At 35.0% G+C, this 18,963-nt stretch overlaps 1 long non-coding RNA gene across 1 annotated transcript in view; it reads left to right on the top strand.

Moving 5' to 3' along the window:
* LOC110262063 overlaps positions 1 to 18,963 on the top strand; it is a 128,483-nt gene that overhangs the window by 104,358 nt on the left and 5,162 nt on the right. The gene's annotated exons all lie outside the window — the stretch shown is intronic.

Genomic DNA, 18,963 nt, shown 5'->3' on the forward strand with positions numbered 1-18,963 from the left:
CTACTTTCATTAGTACCAAGAAGATATGTACTCAGACACATTAATCTCCCAAGGCAAAGTTTCCTTATTTGAGCTGCTATTGACAGAATGTATATTTAAAACTATATCCCCCAAATTTGATAATGTTTTGCCCCCAAAACTTACAAGTAACCGTCTTCCAAGGAACGACAAACTGTTGCTTGGTATTTTGTGCTAACTGCCCATAAAGTCACAGTTCCCACTGACAGTGTTTTTGCATGTATGAGAATCATCTGTTAATATTCACATTTTTTTTTTAGGGCGGCACCTGTGGCATGTGGAAGTTCCCAGGCTAGAGGCTGAATTAAAGCTGCAGTTGCCAGCCTACACCACAGCCACACCAATACCAGATCCAAGCTATGTCTGTGACCAACACCACAGCTTATGGCAACAGTGGATCCTTAACCCACTGGTGAGGCCAGGCATCCAACTTACAATCCTCATGGACACTAGTTGAGTTCTTAACCTGCTGACCCACAATGGGAATTCCCAGTATTCACATTTTGAAGTAATAATTTTACTAACTGCAACAAAGGTGGGGCTTTAATATGTGAACATCAGAAGCAGAAGGATGTGTTATCATCTTTATGTAGCAAATCAAGCTTTGTGTTAATAAGGGACAGATCACTCATGTTTTCTTATTATGTGTCCTTGTTTTCACAGGCAATTCAAGCTGAATTTTGATTTCTTAATCTTGTTCCATCATTGCAAGGAAGTTACAATGTCATCCAAATAAAGTCTTTGTTAGCTTTATTTGGATCAGTCTAGAATAATCGATATATTTTACTATGCATCTATATTGTATGTAAGTAGTTTTCACTCTGGAGAGCAAAGAAAATCTATAGGAAATAGGTGTTTTTTTTTTTAATTGCCAAAGCTTTAATTATGGAATAAATTATAAAACTATTAAGGATTCATCTGTCTTCCACTATCAGAGTAAGATTTAGAACCGCTTCCTTGCAGTTAGACTAAGAGATGGTCAAGGACAAAGAGCATCCCTGAAGTGGGAGATGAGCTCTCTCTTTTCTATAGTGTCTTGCCAATCCCTGGGTACACATTGACAGTTGTCATGGATCAGACTGGTGATTGGAGCTGAAAAAGTCAGATTCATGATTGTATAATGGCATCAATATAAACATGTGCATGTGTACTTCTTATCAGCATCAAAAATCCTCCAATTATGACTGGCCATCCTATGACCCAATGCTTTGCAGTCTCCAGTAGTTTCTCATCAACGAAAGGGAAGATGGTATGACCTTTATGTTCAAAATGAAAATCTTTATCAGAATGTTATCTATATAGTCCCACAGTTTAATTTTGAAATCGAAGTAACAAGTGTACAGCTATAGATAGTTGTTGGTTTGAGCTGGAATTCAGCTACTAAATTGTTGTCTGTGCAAAATGTATACACATTCTTTATAGATTGATTTTGTTAAAAGGACCCAAGAGACATACTTGGATATTTACCTTAAGTGACAGAATATTGTCAAGCCACAGAAGCCTTAGTTTTCTCCTCTGATTAATTAGATAGAATCAACACAAACCCTTTTAATTATAATCTGGATATAAGGCCTACTTGGATATACAGCCGGAGGGCAGGAGTTCCCACCATGGCTCAGTGGTTAACCAACTCGACTGGTATCCATAAGGACGTGGGTTCGATCCCTGACCTCACTCAGGGGGTTAAGGATCCAGCATTGCCATGACCTGTGGTTTAGTTTGCAGATGCAGCATGGACCCCACGATGCTGTGGTTGTGGCATAGGCCAGCAGTTGTAGCTCCTGATTTGACCCCTAGCCTGGGAACCTCCATGTGCCACAGGTGTGGCCCTAAAAAGACAAAAGACAAAAATTAATAAGTGAATAAATAAAGCTGGAGGGCAAATTAATGGCCATACACGCTAGCTTTTATCCCAAAACCAACATCACAATTATCTTGTGCAACACCTTTTACTAGAGCCTTCAATTAAAGCTGCTTAGTTCTGGAGTTCCCTTTGTGGCTCAGTGGTTAACGAACCCAACTAGTAACCATGAGGTTGCAGGTTCTATCCCTGGCCTCACTCAGTGGGTTAAGGATCTGACATTGCGGTGAGCTGTGGTGTAAGTCTTAGATGCGGCTCGGATTCCGCACTGCTGTGGCTGTGGTGTAGGCCAGCTGCAACAGGTCTGATTTGACCCCTAGCCTGTGAACCTCCATATGCCATGGGTGCAGCCCTAAAAAGACAAAAGACAAAATAATAATAATAATAATAATAAAGCTGCTTAATTCTTTTGGAAATTCTGGAAAGAATACTTCTGCGCTTATACTTTGTCCAGAAGCAGTATATAAAAAAGGCAGTGCTCTCACACAGGATCTTACCCAATATGAACTTTTCTTAGCATCCTTCTTTTCTTTGCTGTAGCATATGCAGTGTTGTATCTTATCTTGCGATATTTTTCCTACCATCTCTTCTTTATCCTATCTATGCTGTATACTGAGAGTTGCAGTCTTTGAATACACATTAAATTAGAAGTTCCACCTGACAACAAGAAGGAAAGGTAATGGCTTTGGACACTAGGAGTAGACTCTGTATAAACAAAAGAAAGCTACCTAATTATCAATTCCTGGAAAATCTACACACCCTATCTCGAGATAGATGGTGCAGAAAAATCTGAATGTAATTTTTTTCTGCATTCTTCTTGCTTGGCAGAGTTATACTAAATCCAGAGGCCAGGACACAATAAGTGTTTCTCATTCAGCTCTCTAAGAGCAGTAGCTTAATGGACATTGTCCCTGGAGTGTCTGGATCTTAATTTTATATCGTCCTTAAGCCAAATGTTATTGTCTAAAAAAAAAAAAAAGTGAGTTTTTTTTAAAGAAAATTTGGACAATGATGATAATTTAATCGAGTAACTAGCTAGTATGATGTTGTGATTATACTTTATATTGAAGCATTTTATCCATTTAGTCTATTTTCTTTTGGGGAACTTAAAAAATAGGTTCTTTACAAGTTATTATAATCTCATTATTTACATATAATAGATACATGATTGTATTGATTGAATTTTTTCCTCAATGATTACTTTTTCATTGTCATAATCACAAATTACCTAAAATTTAAACTTTATTTTATCTAGTATATCTGTTAATATTTTTATCTCTACCTGTTTATTATTTGTTCTTTTTTAAATAAGTAAAATATTATTTTTATTTTACTGAGAATATAATGTTTTTTATGTATGTGTGGTTCATTTATTTCAGAACCCTGTTTCCTCCTAAAATTCAGGCCATTTTTCATCTTTTCTAGTACTTTGAATGATATTGATAAGCCATTCTAATTGTCTTGTTAAAAATTTGTATTTAGATGAAGAATATTTACAAGCTTAACTTAGAGGTGTCTGCATTTCTCATCTCTCCTTTCTATTACATAGGAATGCTTGCAGATATCCTTAGAACCTCTGATAAGACTGATGAATGCTGTGTCCAGCTAAGTTTCTGGTATTTAGCAGTATTGTTGGAGAAAAGAAATCAATTACTCTTTGTACAAGTAAAGATCTATTTAAATCTCAGAAGCAAATAAAAGAATACACTAAGGTTGAGTTTTGAGGAAAAGACATTGTGATTTAATTTCTGCTACACAGATCAAGATAAGTTAAATGTTTTTGCTACTTTAAGGCAAACTTTAAGCACCTCTTGCCCCCTGCTGAGCATTTTGCTTCCTTTTAGGTCAGTAATTGCTCTAAGGAATCTGCTCTTGTATCCTGACAAAGCCAGAAATTGGCTCTGTGTGGGCACCTGGCAATCAGTTATCAATGATAGTAGCTGGAAGGAGGCCAATTCCTCAAATATTCATCTCCTAAAAGTCAGTTTCCTGAATGGCTCCTTCATCTTTTGAAAAAACCAATTTGCTAAATTTAACTAACTTATAGATTCACCAATGTTATACCATTACCTATCTATATAGTAATCTGGATATATGACAACAGTTTCTCTCTCTGCCCTTTGGTCTTCAATCTTTTGGAATCAATACCTATTTACTTAGAAGGAAAAACAAAGTAAGGTCAACTAAAACTTCACCAAAACCTTTAGTATCCCGCCGAATCATTATATTAATTAATGTGAATCATGGTACACTTTATACTTAGTGTGAGTTACATAAAACTATATAAATAATTAAAAGTAACAAGTAAGTTAATTGAATAGGCTATTTTGCAATTGAGTTTCTATGGACTGACTTTTTTTTTAATTGAAGTATAGTTGATTTATAGTGTCGTGTTAGTGTCAAGTGTACAGAAAGTGATTCAATTATACTTACATATATATCTATTTTTTCATATTATTTTCCCTTCTAAGTTTATCACAAAATATTGAGTATAATTTGCTATGCTGTTAGGTCCTTGCTGGTTATCTATTTTATAGATAGTAGTGTGTATCTATTAATCCCAAACTCCTAATTTATCCTTCCTCTATTTCCCCTTTATTAATGATAGGTTTGTTTTCTATGTCAATGGCTTTATTTCTATTTTACATATAAGTTCATTTGTATAATTTCTTTAAGATTCCATGTGTAAGTGATGTCTTATATTTGTCTTTCTCTGTCTGGCATACTTTACTTAGTATGATAATCTCTAGGTCAATCTATGTTGCTTCAAATGGTATTGTTTCTTTTTTTTTTTTTTTGTAGCTGATTAATATTCCATTTTGTTTTTGTACTACATCTTCTTTATCGATTCCTCTGTCAATGGACTTTTAGTTTTCTTCCATGTCTTGGCTATTGTAAATAGTGCTGCAGTGAACATTGGAGTGCATATATCTTTTCAAATTTTGGTTTTCTCTGGATATATGCCCAGGAGTGGAATTGTAGGTTCATATGGTAGCACTAGTTAACATTCTCACCAACAGTGTACGAGGGTTCCTTTACTCCACACCTTCTCCAGGATTTATTATTTGTAGACTTTTTGATGATGGCCATTCTGACCAGTGTGAAGTGATACCTCATTGTAATTTTGATTTGCATATCTCTCATTATTAATGATGTCAAGAAATATAGATCATTCAAACAGGGTAGAGAGCCCAGAAATAAACCCATGGACCTATGGTCAATTAATCTACAACAAAGGAGGGAAGAATATTCAATGGAGAAAAGACAGTTTCTTAATAAGCCTTGCTGGGAAAACTGGACAGCTACAAGTAAAAGAATGAAATTAGAATATTTTTTAATACTACACATAAAAATAAACAAACTCAAAAAAGACCTAAATATAAAACCAGATACTTAAAACTCCTAGAAGAAAACATAAGTAGAACACTGTAACAAAAATCACAGCAATGTCTTTGGATCTGTCTCTTAGAGTAATGGAAATAAAAGCAAAGATAACGAATTGGACCTAATTAAACTTAAAAGCATTTTCATAGCAAAGGAAACCATAAACAAAATGAAAATACAACCTATGGAATGGGAGAAAATATTTGTAAACACTGCTACTGACAAATATACAAACAGCTCATATTCTTAATATCAAAATAAGAAACTCCATTAAAAAATGGGCAGAAGAGAGTTCCCTTCAGGGCTCAGCAGTTAATGATCCCAACTAGGATCCATGACAATGAAGGTTCAAACCCTGGCCTCACTCAATGGGTTAAGGATCCTACACTGCTGTGAGCTGTGGTATAGGTCACAGATGTGGCTTGGATCCCATGTTGCTGTGGCTGTGGTGTGGGCTGGCAGCTGCAGCTCTGATTCAAACCCTAGCCTGGGAACTTCCATATGGCTCTAAAAAGAAAGAAAAAAAAAAAAAAAAAGACCTAAATAGACATTTCTCCAAAGAAAACATACAGATGACCAAAAGGCACATGAATAACTGGGTTTTGCTAAGTTAACTAGATTTAAGAGTGATTCAGCTCAGCAGGCCTGAAATCTTCATGTTGTGCTGGTTTTTGCTTCTATAACAGGTAAGGCCACATCATCCTAACTGGAAAACATCTCCAACTTAGAGAGGTCATTGGATTTAACTTTACCAAACTGTAGTTATACACGTTATGGATTTTTTAATTTAAGGTGCAAATCTCATGGGCAGCTATTTGTTCTTTTTGTTCTTTTTCTAAATAGAACAAATAGTTCTTCAAGACCTTTGTGAAATCCTAGTTTGGATATGGGAAAGTCCAAAACTCTTAAAACTAACTAGAATTCTTTCATATTTTTTATTTAGATTTTACCAATGAGGAATAAAGAAAGGGAATACTTTCCATTTATAGTATTATTAATATTTAAAATATTTACCAATATTTTATATTAATTATATTAATAAATAGCATTAATATTAACAAAATTAACTAACATTAATATTTAAGATATTAACTCTCACATGTTACAATATTTGCATTTCTCTTACTTTTTTCTTCATGTTTTTCATAATGTTTTGTTAAAAGTAATGTATTCTTTTTTGAGGAATGTTTAGACAAAACAAAAATGCATATTCATATTTTGAACCTAAGGGCATGCCTAAAATTTAATGAAAATATAAAATTCATCCATGAGAAAATATAATATTTGACTAAGTATTACTTGGCAAAATTGTGGTACTAAAATATTAATTGACTAACATATTCTCAAATTGATGATTGCTGTTAGGTTAGACAAAAACATTATGATATTTTGAAAGGCTGCCTTATATTTCTTACTGTTACTAGGACAACTTCTTACAATTTATGGTCCCTGGAGTTGACAAGTTAATTAATGATGGAAAGATCAGAATGGCTTATTGTAACTTGGGAGATTTCATTATTTCCATAAGCTTATGAGCTTCATGGAAAACCTGCTTCCTGATTTCTCCTGCCATTCCAAAGAAGTATATTTATTTTTTAAGTTCATAATTAGTAAAATCATACAAATACATACAAACACATACATATGCATACATATAATTCCATCCGTATTTGATATATTTTAAGCTAAGTTTTAGAGATAGCCTTTGGAAATCCTCTTTGTCATCTAACATAAAAAGTTTCTTTACTGTCATGTATATGTGTTGTTCAGTATTGTATTAGTCATTATGGCAGTCAGAGCTAAAACAAATATCATAGACTGGGTGATGTAAACAAAAGATATTTATTTTCCCATAGTTTTGGACCATGAAATTATAACTTCAGAATGTCAACAAGGTCAGGTTATGGTGAGGGCATGCTTTCTGGCTTGTAGACTGCAACTTTTTCACTATCCTCACATAGCTAAGATAGAGAGCAAGTTCTCTGGTATCTCTTCTTATAAGAGCACTAACTCCACCACGAAGGCCCTATTCTCATAAAAAGCATATAACCCCAATTTACCTCCCAAAGACCCATCTCTAAATATTTGGGGTTAGGGCTTCAACTTGTAAATTTGGGGGGATACAAACATTCAGTCCATAACAAGTACCTCCTTTAATACAGTATCTAAGTAAATAGATATTCTAAGACCAAATTCTTATCTATATCATCACTGATCTGTAGAATTTATGTGATGATGGAAATGTTCTATAGCTACACTGTCCAAGGGGACAGACACCAGTCACAGATAGCTACTGAGCACTTGGAATTAGGTTAAGAAGTGAATTTCAATTTTGTATAATTTAAATTTAAGTAACTTTGTATCCTGCTAGTAGCTACCCTATTTGATAGCTTATTCTCCCCCTCCCCCCCGCCCGCTGTACAGCATGAGGATCAAGTTATTCTTACATGTATACATTTTTCCCCCCACCCTTTGTTCTGTTGCAACATGAGTATCTAGACATAGTTCTCAATGCTACTCAGCAGGATCTCCTTGTAAATCCATTCCAAGTTGTATCTGATAACCCCAGGCTCCCGATCCCTCCCACTCCCACCCTCTCCCATCAGGCAGCCACAAGTCTATTCTCCACGTCCATGATTATCTTTTCTGTGGAGATGTTCATTTGTGCTGGATATTAGATTCCAGTTATAAGTGATATCATATGGTATTTGTCTTTCTCTTTCTGACTCATTTCACTCAGTATGAGAGTCTCTAGTTCCATCCATGTTGCTGCAGAGGGCATTATGTCATTCTTTTTTATGGCTGAGTAGCATTCCATTGTGTATATATACCACATCTTCCGAATCCAATCATCTGTTGATGGACATTTGGGTTGTTTCCACGTCCTGGCTATTGTGAATAGTGCTGCAATGAACATGTGGGTGCATTTGTCTCTTTTAAGTAGAGTTTTGTCCAGATATATGTCCAAGAGTGGGATTGTGGGGTCATGTGGAAGTTCTATGTATAGATTTCTAAGGTATCTCCAGACTGTTCTCCATAGTGGCTGTAGCAGTTTACATTCCCACCAACAGTGCAGGAGGGTTCCCTTTTCTCCACAGCCCCTCCAGCATTTGTTATTTGTGGACTTCTTAATGATGGCCATTCTGACTGGGGTGAGGTGGTATCTCATGGTAGTTTTGATTTGCCTTTCTCTTATAATCAGCAATGTTGAGCATTTTTTCATGTGTTTGCTGCCCATCTGTATATCTTCCTTGGAGAACAGTCTATTCAGTTCTTTTGCCCATTTTTCCATTGGGTTGTTGGCTTTTTTGCTGTTGGGTTGTATAAGTTGCTTATATATTCTAGAGATTAAGCCCTTGTCTGTTGCATTGTTTGAAACTATTTTCTCCCATTCTGAAAGTCGTCTTTTTGTTTTCTTTTTGGTTTCCTTTGCTGTGCAAAAGCTTTTCAGTTTGATTAGGTCCCATTGGTTTATTTTTGCTCTTATTTCTGTTGCCTTGGGAGACTGACCTGAGAAAATATTCATGAGGTTGATGTCAGAGAGTGTTTTGCCTGTGTTCTCTTCTAGAAGTTTGATGGTGTCTTGACTTATATTTAAGTCTTGAAGCCATTTTGAGTTTATTTTTGTGCATGATGTGAGGGTGTGTTCTAATTTCATTGCTTTGCATGCAGCTGTCCAGGTTTCCCAGCAATGCTTGCTGAATAGACTTTCTTTTTCCCTGATAGTTTATTCTTAATCCATTCTCTGACCAACATCAACAAACAAGATACATATATATGGAATACAGACTAAATATGAAATGTAATATATACATAATATCAATATTACTTAATGAATTAAAAAAAGAAGAAAACAATACCTATGTGAGAAAAAAAGAGTATTATAAAAGTATATGTAACTGGGTCACCATGCTGTACAGTAGAAAAAAAATTTGCATTGGGGAAATAACTATCAAAAAAAATAATAAAAAAGAAAATTAAAACCAAAAAAAGTAGTAGGATAAATTAATGTAACTATTAATTTTGAAAATGTAATTTGAAGGAATTCCAATTTTGGCACAGTGGAAACAATCTGACTGGGAACCATGAGGTTGCAAGTTTGATCCCAGCCTCACTCGGTGGGTTAAGGATCCAGCATTGCCATGAGCAGTGGTGTAGGCTGCAGATGTGACTCGGATCTGGCATTGCTATGGGTGTGGCATAGGCTGACAGCTATAGCTCCAATTGGACTCCTATCCTGGGAACCTCCATATTCTGCAAGTGCAGCCCTAAAAAGCAAACAAAAAAGAAAATACAATTTTAAGTATTTATGGAATATCAAAAGAATGCAAATATAACCTACTAGATACCCTAAAATATATTTTGAAAACATAATAAAAATACCCTGTAATAGCAATTATTTTGACTGTTTATTACACATATGTATGCATATGTATATATAAATATTCATTTTGTAATTAAATGGTAAAGCAGAGATAAAATATCAACTCATTACACAAGCATGATGATATTTCTATCTTTTGGAAATAGAAATACTTGGGTTAACTTTAATTCATCCTTTAGTTGAATGATATCACAATTCTCATGGGTAAAAAACAAAGAAATTTATAATAATCCTAAAATTTGTAGTTATGCATGCATTTAATGCCAGTTAAATTATTTTGAAAATATGGAGCAATTTATAAATGTCAGGCATGGCCTTATCTCTTGAGGATATAACAATAAATAAAAATTACTTCTTGGATTCAAAAAATCATATAGCTCAATAATATATGTAATCAAAGAATTTACAAATATAGAATTGTGAGTGGAATTATAAGGCTATACCCAGGGTCCAGTGGTGGTACAAATAAGGAGGGTTAATATATTCTATGCTTGAGGTATGAGGATGATTTCCAGAGAAAGACTTGTATACTTGCTTATTTACCAGTCACTGATCACATATTCCTGCTGGCATTCCTAGACAAAATATTACCTCTATTTTCCCCCTACATTTTATTTATTTATTTACTTAATAATTTTATTACATTTATAGATGTACAATGATCATCACAACCAAATTTTACAGCATTTCCATCCCAAACCCCCAGCCTGCCCCCCACCTGTCTCATTTGGAGACCATAAGTTTTTCAAAGTGTGTGAGGCAGTATCTGTTCTGCAAAGAAGTTCATTGTGTCCTTTTTTTAGATTCCATATTTAAGTGATAACATATAATGTTGGTGTCTCATTGTCTGACTGACTTCACTTAGCAAGATAACTTCTAAGTCCATTCATGTTGCTGCAAATGCCATTATTTCTTTGATTTTAATGTCTGAGTAATATTCAATTGTGTATATGTACCACACCTTCTTTATCCACCTCTCTGTCAGTGGACATTTAGGTTGTTTCCATGTCTTGGCTATTGCATATAGTGCTGCAGTGAACATTGGAGTACATGTATCTTTCAGAGTCACGGTATTTTCTGGATAGATCCCCTGGAGTTGGATTGCTGGATCAAATGGTAATTATATTTTTAGTTTTCTGAAGAATCTCCATACCATTTTCCACAGTGGTTGCACCGATTTACATTCAAACCAACAGTGTAATAGGATTCCTTTTCTCTTCACCCTCTCCAGCATTTATTATTTGTAGACTTTTTGATGATGGCCATTTTGGCCAGTGTAAGGTGGTACCTCATAGTGGTTTTGATTTGCACTTCTCTAATAATCAGTGATGCTGAACTTCTTTTCATGTGTTTTTTGACATCTGTATGTCTTCTTTGGACATCTTCTGCCCATTTTTGATGGGGTTGTCTTTTTTTCGGTATTGAGCCGCAGAAGGTGTTTATAAATTTTGGAGATTAATCCCTTTTCATTTGCTTCATTTGCAAATATTGTTGTCTTTCTGTTTCAATTAGGGTTTCCTTTGCAGTGCAGAAACTTTTACGTTAAAGTAAGTACCATTTGTTTTTGTTTTTTTTTAATTGTCATTACTATAGGAGGTAGATCTGAGATGTTGTTGTGATTTATGTCAGAGAATGTTTGGCCTATGTTTTTCTCTAAGAGTTTTATAGTATCTGGTCTTATATTTAGGTGTTTAATCCATTTTGAGTTTATTTTTGTGTGTGGTGTTAGGAAGTATTCTAATTCCATTCTTTTGCATGTGGCTGTCCAGTTTTCTCGGCACCACCTATTGAAGGGGCTGTCTTTTCTCCATTGTATAGTCTTGCCTCCTTTGTCATAGATTAGTTGACTGTAGGTGTGTGTGTTTATTTTGGGCTTTCTATCCTGTTCCCCTGATCTATATGTCTGTCTTTGTGCTAGTACCATATGGTTTTGATGACTGTAGCTTTGTAGTATAGTCTTAAGTCAGGCCACCTGATTCCTCCAGCTCCATTTTTCTTTTTCAGGATGGCTTTGGCTATTCTGGGTCTTTTGTGCTTCCAAACAAACTTTAAAATATTTTGTTCAAGTTCTGTGAACAATGTCCTATGTAATTTGATAGGGATTGTATTCAATCTGTAGATTGCCTCTGGTAGTATAGTCATTTTGATAATATTGACTATTCCAGTCCAAGAACGTGGTATGTCTTTCCATCTATTTGTGTTGTCTTTGGTTTCTTTCATCATTGTCTTAAAGTTTTCAGAGTATGGATCTTTTGTCTCTTTAGGTAGGTTTACTCCTAGGTATTTTACTCTTTTGGATGTGATGGGAAACGGGATTTGCTTCCCTAATTTCTCTTTCTGATCTTTCATTGTTAGTATGTAGAAATGCTGTCAATTTATGTGTATTGATTTTGTATCCTGCAATTTTGCCAAATTCATGGATGAGCTCTAAAAGTTTTCTGGTAGAGTCTTTAGGATTCTCTAGGTGTAGTATCATGTCATCTGCAAATAGTGATAGTTTTACTTCTTCCTTTCCAATTTGGATTCCTTTTATCTCTTACTTCCCTGGTTGCTGTGGCTAGGACTTCCACTTCTCAACTCAGGAAGAGTAGTGGTGAGAGCCGACATCCTTGTCTTGGTCCTGACTTCCAGGGGAATTCTTTCAGCCTTTCATAATTGAGAATGATGTTAGCTGTGAGTTTGTCATTTATGGCCTTTATTATGTTGAAGTAGTTTCCCTCTATGTCCACTTTCTGAAGGGTTTTTTCAGAAATAGGTGTTGGATTTTGTCAACGGCTTTTTCTGCTTCTCTTGAGAGGATCATATGGTTTTTATTCTTCTGTTTGTTAATGTGGTGTATCACACTGATTGATCTGCAGATATTAAAGAACCCTTGCATCCCACTTGATTATGATGTACAATCCTTTTAATGTATTGTTGGACGAGGTTTGCTAGTATTTTGTTGAGCATTTTTGCATCAATGTTCATCAGTGAATTTGGCCTGTAGTTTTCTTTTCTGTGGAATCTTTGTCTGGTGTTGGTATCAGGGTGATGGTGGCCTCATAGAATGAGTTTGGGAGTGTCCCTTCCTCTGTAATTTTTTGGAATAGTTTCATAAGGATAGGTGTTAGCTCTTCTCTGAATGTTTGATAGAATTCACATGAGAAGCCATCTGGTCCTGGACTTTTGTTTGTTGGAAGTTTTTTAATCACCATTTCAATATCAGTACTTGTGATTGGTCCATTCATCTTTTATATTTCATCTTGCTTTAGTCTTGGAATTGGTCCATTTCTTCTAGGTTTTCCATTTTATTGGCAGATAGTCATATATAGTAGTTTCTTATGATCCTTTGTATTTCTGTGATATCCATTTTTACTTCTCCTTTTTCATTTCTAATTTCATTGATTTGATTCCTCTCTTTTTTCTTGATAAGTCTGGCTAAGGGTTTATCACTTTTGTTGATCTTTTAAAAGAACCAGCTTTTCGTTTCATTATTCTTTCCTATGGTTATGTTCATTTCTATTTCATTGATTTCTGCTCTGATCTTTATGATTACTTTCCTTCTACTAACTTTAGGTCTTGTCTGTTCTTCTCTCTCGAGCTGCTTTAGATATAAAGTTAGCTTGTTTATTTGAGCTTTTTCTTGTTTCCTGAGGTGGGCTTGTATTGCTATAAACTTTCCTCTTTGAATGGTTTTTGCTGCATCCCACAGGTTTTGGAGTATCATATCTTTGTTGTCATTTGCGCCTAGATATTTTTTAATTTCCCCTTTGATTTCTTCAGTGATCCATTGGTTGTCTAGTAGCATGCTGTTTAGTTTCCACGTGTTTCTGTTTTTTGCAGTTTTTTTCTTATTGTTGATTTCCAGTTGTATAGCATTGTGGTTGGAAAAGGTGCTTGATATGATTTCAGTATTCTTAAAATTACTTAGGCTTTGTTTTTGCCCAGAATGTGATCAATCATAGAGAATGTTCTGTGCACACTTGAGAAATATGTGTATACTGCTTCTTTTGGATGGAATGTCCTATAAATATCTATTAAGTCCATCTGGTCTAATGCTTCATTTAGGGCCTGTGTTTCCTTGCTGATTTTCTGTCTAGATGATCTGTCCATTGCTGTGAGTGGGGTGTTAAAATTCCCCACTCTTATTGTGTTATTGCCAATTTCTCCTTTTAAGGTTGTTAGCAGTTGCCTTATATATTGTGGTGATCCTATGTTGGGTGCATATATATTTACATGTTATACCTTCTTCTTGGATTGATCCTTTGATCATTATGTAGTGTCTTTCTTTGTCTCTTATAATATTCTTTATTTTAAGCTCTATTCTGTCTGAGATGAGTATTGCTACTCCAGCTTTCTTTGGATTCCCATTCACATGGAATATTTTTTCCATCCTCTCACTTTCAATTTGTATGTGTTCCTAGAAGTGAAGTGGGTCTCTTAAAGACAGCATATATATGGATCTTGTTTTTGTATCCATTCATCCAGTCTATGTCTTTTGGTTGGAGTATTTAGCCTATTTCCATTTAAGGTAATTATTGATGTGTATGTTCTTATTTCCATTTTATTAACTTTTTTTGTATTTGATTTGTTGCTCTTTTTTCTTCCCTTCTTTCGTGTTCTCTCCTCTTGTGGTCTGATGACTATCTTTACTGTTGTTTTTGAGTTGATTTTCCTTATTTGTGTATCAGTTGTAGATTTTTAGTTTGCAGTTACCCTGAAGTTTTGATATAGGAGTTTATATATATATATATAATCTATATATATATGAGATTGTTTTAAGTTGTTGTTCTCTTAATTGCAAGTACATCTCTGTGTCCTGCATGTGTACCCTCTTCTCACAATTTCTGATTTTGGTAGCATATTTGTGTGTGTATGACTTCCTATCTTTACTGTATATATAACTTTACTGGTGAGCCTTGTCATTTGTGGAATTTTTGTTTCCTGTTGCTGTCTTTTCCTTTCAGCCTAGAGAAGTTCCTTTAGTATTTGTCATAGAGCTAGTTTAGTGTTGCTGAATTCTCTTAGCTTTTGCTTGTGTGTAAAGCTTTTGATTTCTCCTTCAAAACTATATGAAAGCTTTACTGGGAAAAGTAACCTTGGTTGGAGTTTTTTTTTTCCTTTCATCACTTTAAGCATATCGTGACACTCCCTTCTGTCCTGCAGAGTCTGGTGAAAAATCTGCCAATAACTTTATCAGGGTTCCCTTGTATGTTATCTGTTTCTTTTCCCTAGCTGCTTTCAATATTTTCTTTTTGTCTTCAATTTTGTTCATTTTGATTAATATGTGTCTTGGGGTGTTCCTTTTTGGGTTTATTTTATCTGGTACATGTTGTGCTTCCTGGATTTGAGTGAGTGGTTCCTTTGCCATGTTAGGGAAGTTTTTGGCTATTACCTCTTCAAATATTTTTTGTGTCCCTTTCTCTCTCTCCTCTCCTTCTGGCACACTTATAAAAGGGATGTTGGTGCATTTAATGTTGTCCAGAGTTCTCTTAGACTGTCTTCATTTCTTTTCAATCTTTTTTCCTCCCTTCTGTTCCACATCAGTGATTTCCACTCGTATGTCTTCCACCTCACTTATTCATACTTCTGCCTCCTGTATTCTGCTGCTGGTTGCTTCTAATGAATTTTTTATTTCCGTTATTGTATTTTGCATCTCTGCTTGCTTATATTTTAAATCTTGTATTTCTTTGCTCAGTATTTGCTGTAAATTATCAATCTTTGCCTGCAATTTATTTCCAATGTTTCACACCATTTTCACTATCATCACTCTAAAGTCTTTTTCTTGGAGGCTGATAATCTCCAGATCACTTAGCTGTTTTCCTGGGTTTTTTTCTTGCTCCGTTATCTGAGTTATAGTTCTCTGCCTTTTCATTTTTATGAGTTTTTGCTGTGGCCTCCTTTCTACAGGCAACAAAGTTGTAGCCTGCCTTACTTCTGATGGCTGCCCACTTTGTGGCTGAAGTTAGTACAGGGCTTCCTATAAGCTTACTAATGGGAGGGACTGGTGCCTGCCCAGTGGTAGGTGGGGCTGATTCTTATCCCTCTGGTGGGCAGGATTTTGTCTCTGGGTGAGATTAGAGATGGTTGTATGCCTGGGTGTCCTTTAGGCAGCTTGTTTACTGATGGGTCAGGCTGCAATCCCACCTGGATTATTGTTTGGCCTGTCACTTCTCATTGCTGATGTGTGGGGCCAGATTTTCCCAAGATGGCCACCTTTAGAGGAACACAGGCTGATGAATATTCCCAAGATCTTTGCCTCCAATGGTCCTTCCCCCACAACAAGCCATAGTCACCCTCTGTTTACCCAGGAGATCCTCCAAGAACTGCATTCAGGTTAAACCCAGATTCCTTTGGAGTCTCTGCCTTGCCCTGGGACTCAGTACCCATGAAGGCCTGTGTGTCCCTTTCAAGAATGGAGTCTCTGTTTTGCCCAGTCCCATGGAGCTCCTGCACACAAACCCCACTGTCCTTCAATGCCAGATGCTCCAGGGTCTCTTTCTCCCAATGCCAGATCCCCAGGTGTGGGGACCTGATGGGCTCAGAACTCTCACTGCTGTAGGTGAATCTCTGTGATACAGTTACTTTCCAGTCTGTGGGCTGCCCACCTGGTGGGTATGAAGTTGGTCATTTCATGTAATTGCCCCTCCTACCATCTTGATGTGGCCTGCTCTTTGTCTTCTGGAGTAGGCTATCTTTTTCAAAGTTTCCAGTCCATTTGGTTGATGGTTATTCAGTATTTGGTTGTAATTTTGTTGTTTTTATGAGAGAAGTTGAGCTCCATTCTTTCTATTCCACCATACTTTCCCATCTCCTAGACCACAGTTTTTTAAAGTATGTAAAATGTGTCCCCCCCATATTTTACTCATACACTTAGTATATTTTTCATGCTAGTTTTATTCTGTGCTATATATTACTGATTTTCTGTTTCCTTATTTGACTAATAACTCCCTGAAGTGATATAACATATCCTTTTTCATTTGTGTACATCCAACACCTGCCTATATATATTCAACATTCAAATGAATTATATATATGAATATATTCAGCATGTATATACCACTAATTTAGAATAAAGAGAAAAAAACTAATAAAATATAACTCAAAAATAGTTCAATATATTTTAATTGCACTTTTAAATTTTATTATTACTTAAATATTTTGAAGCATTTTCTTATTATTTATGATGTTTACTATAGCATAAATTAATGAAATTTTTCTAAATGGCATTCCAAGGGAAATATGTTTTTATTTTTATTCTTCCTGGAAAATAAATGGCTTTTATCTTCATAAAATTAAATATGTAGATGGTCATTTCTTATCTCAAAATTATGTGAAATAAGGAAGAATTTCTTCCTCAAACATTATAAACATAACTAAGTTTTACCAATGAGAATATACTTATTAGAAACCTTGTATATAGAGATGGATCTACAGAAAAAAATAGAGCAATTATTCTATAAAAACAAAACAAATCTTTTTGAAAAATGCATGAAATAGCATAACATTGCATGTAAAATAAAGCTAAGTTTCATGTGCAGTAAATTATACTCAATGAAAGCATTATCATCTTCTCAAAATAGGCATATTAATATTAGCATAAAATATATGTTTAAACTTAGTACTAGGAATTTTTAAAATCATTCTACTGTGGCCTTGCTTATTTTTCAACTCTTACTTAATTCAATATGCAAATGTAGCAAGAGCAGTTGGAGGCCTTATTACTGAGGTGAAAAAATTGCAACAGTGATCCTTAAAATTACCTTTGAAAATAGAAATATTTGTAATCAAGAGTAAATATGAAGACTTGTTTTATTCAATAGCTAAAAATAAGGAATTTACTTTTTAAAAATCTCAATATCTCAGCCTTTTAATTTTTGTCTTTTTATAGTCCCACATTCTCCTGTCAACAGCTAATAGCCTGATCAGTTTGACCATTGTTCATTTTGAGTTATAGGCACATAAAATAAACATCAGAAAACACAGTGCAGGTATTCAAAATGTAAATACAAAAAGTCCCTTAAATATAAAATTAACACAGCAGACTATAAAAGCTTTTTTATACAACCTTTCTTCAAGGTAATCAGTTCTTCCTATGCAATGCCGTATGGCAATAAAAACCTTAACTGGAATCCCTTGTCTAGAATCCTAAGAAAACTGCAGCTGTTCATCAAGAGCATTTTAGATTTTACTAGAGCCGCAGCTGTGATGCACGTAATTTGTGTGGTACATTGGAGCTGTCCATCTGCTGGGTGCTGTATTCATGGTTGACTAATCATCTGTAATAGAATTCCTGTCTCGTTGTTTGTGCATAATACCATATTCTAATGTCTCCAGATCGTTTATCCTACATGGATTTAGAGCAAAATAGTACACAATTTCCTCTGGAGAAATACCCTGAAAATAATATTAGAAAGTGGTTTTATTACTTGCAGAAACAAAACCTTAGTCATTTCAAAAATTTTTTCTTGTATTAATAAATTATCAAACTACTAACATGAACTTATACAACTTTAGATCTGTATGAAGTTTTAGTGTTCCAGACATCTTCCAATGCAACGTAGTGTGATTGATAATTGATAATGGTAACCCCTAACTTTTATTGAGGGCTCACTATGGGTCAAGGATATTCCAAGGACATATAGGTGTCAACTTAGGTAAGACAACATTTTTTTCAGTAGTATTATTATATTATTATAATTATTAATTTAGTCCATTAATATGACCATCCTAATTTTATACTACTATTATTAAATTTGAAGAGGAACTAGCAACTGGAAAAGAGGAACAATTACATTTCCTAATTATTCACTTATCCAGCAAGCATTTAATTTTAATTCACAGATGCTATACTCTAGTCACTTAGATGTATGCTTAGATAAAAATAATGAACAAGTTTAAACTTGGGTTCTTTTGCTTTTATGTGGTAAGGCACATACAGTATATTGTACTAGCAAGAGTAGAGGATACTTTCTGTGCACCCAGCTGCACTGTATGGGAAATCATTTATTTGTTTTTACTGACTCGGTGTGTCTATTTCTCTTCTTTTGGTAACCATATCTTACTTGCTTAGGGGAACCACCTTTTCCTACTTTCAGGCTACATGGTTTGAAACACACCTAATCTTCTAGCATTAGGTATGAACAAGTAAACGGCATCTGGCCAATTAAAACATTCCATCCTTCTGGTCACAGTGATTAGCATAAACCAAGTCAGCCAACAGGGCACTCTTTGGATGGTGTGAAAATCAGAAGTAAAGGAAAGTTCGTATTTCTTTGGACGAAAAGCTGAGAGCACAAACCTAGATGAAACTGCTGGAATCTTTAATACTGCAAGA

This window comes from Sus scrofa, chromosome 1 (assembly GCF_000003025.6).
Source record: "Sus scrofa isolate TJ Tabasco breed Duroc chromosome 1, Sscrofa11.1, whole genome shotgun sequence".
NCBI classification, from domain to species: Eukaryota; Metazoa; Chordata; class Mammalia; order Artiodactyla; family Suidae; genus Sus; species Sus scrofa.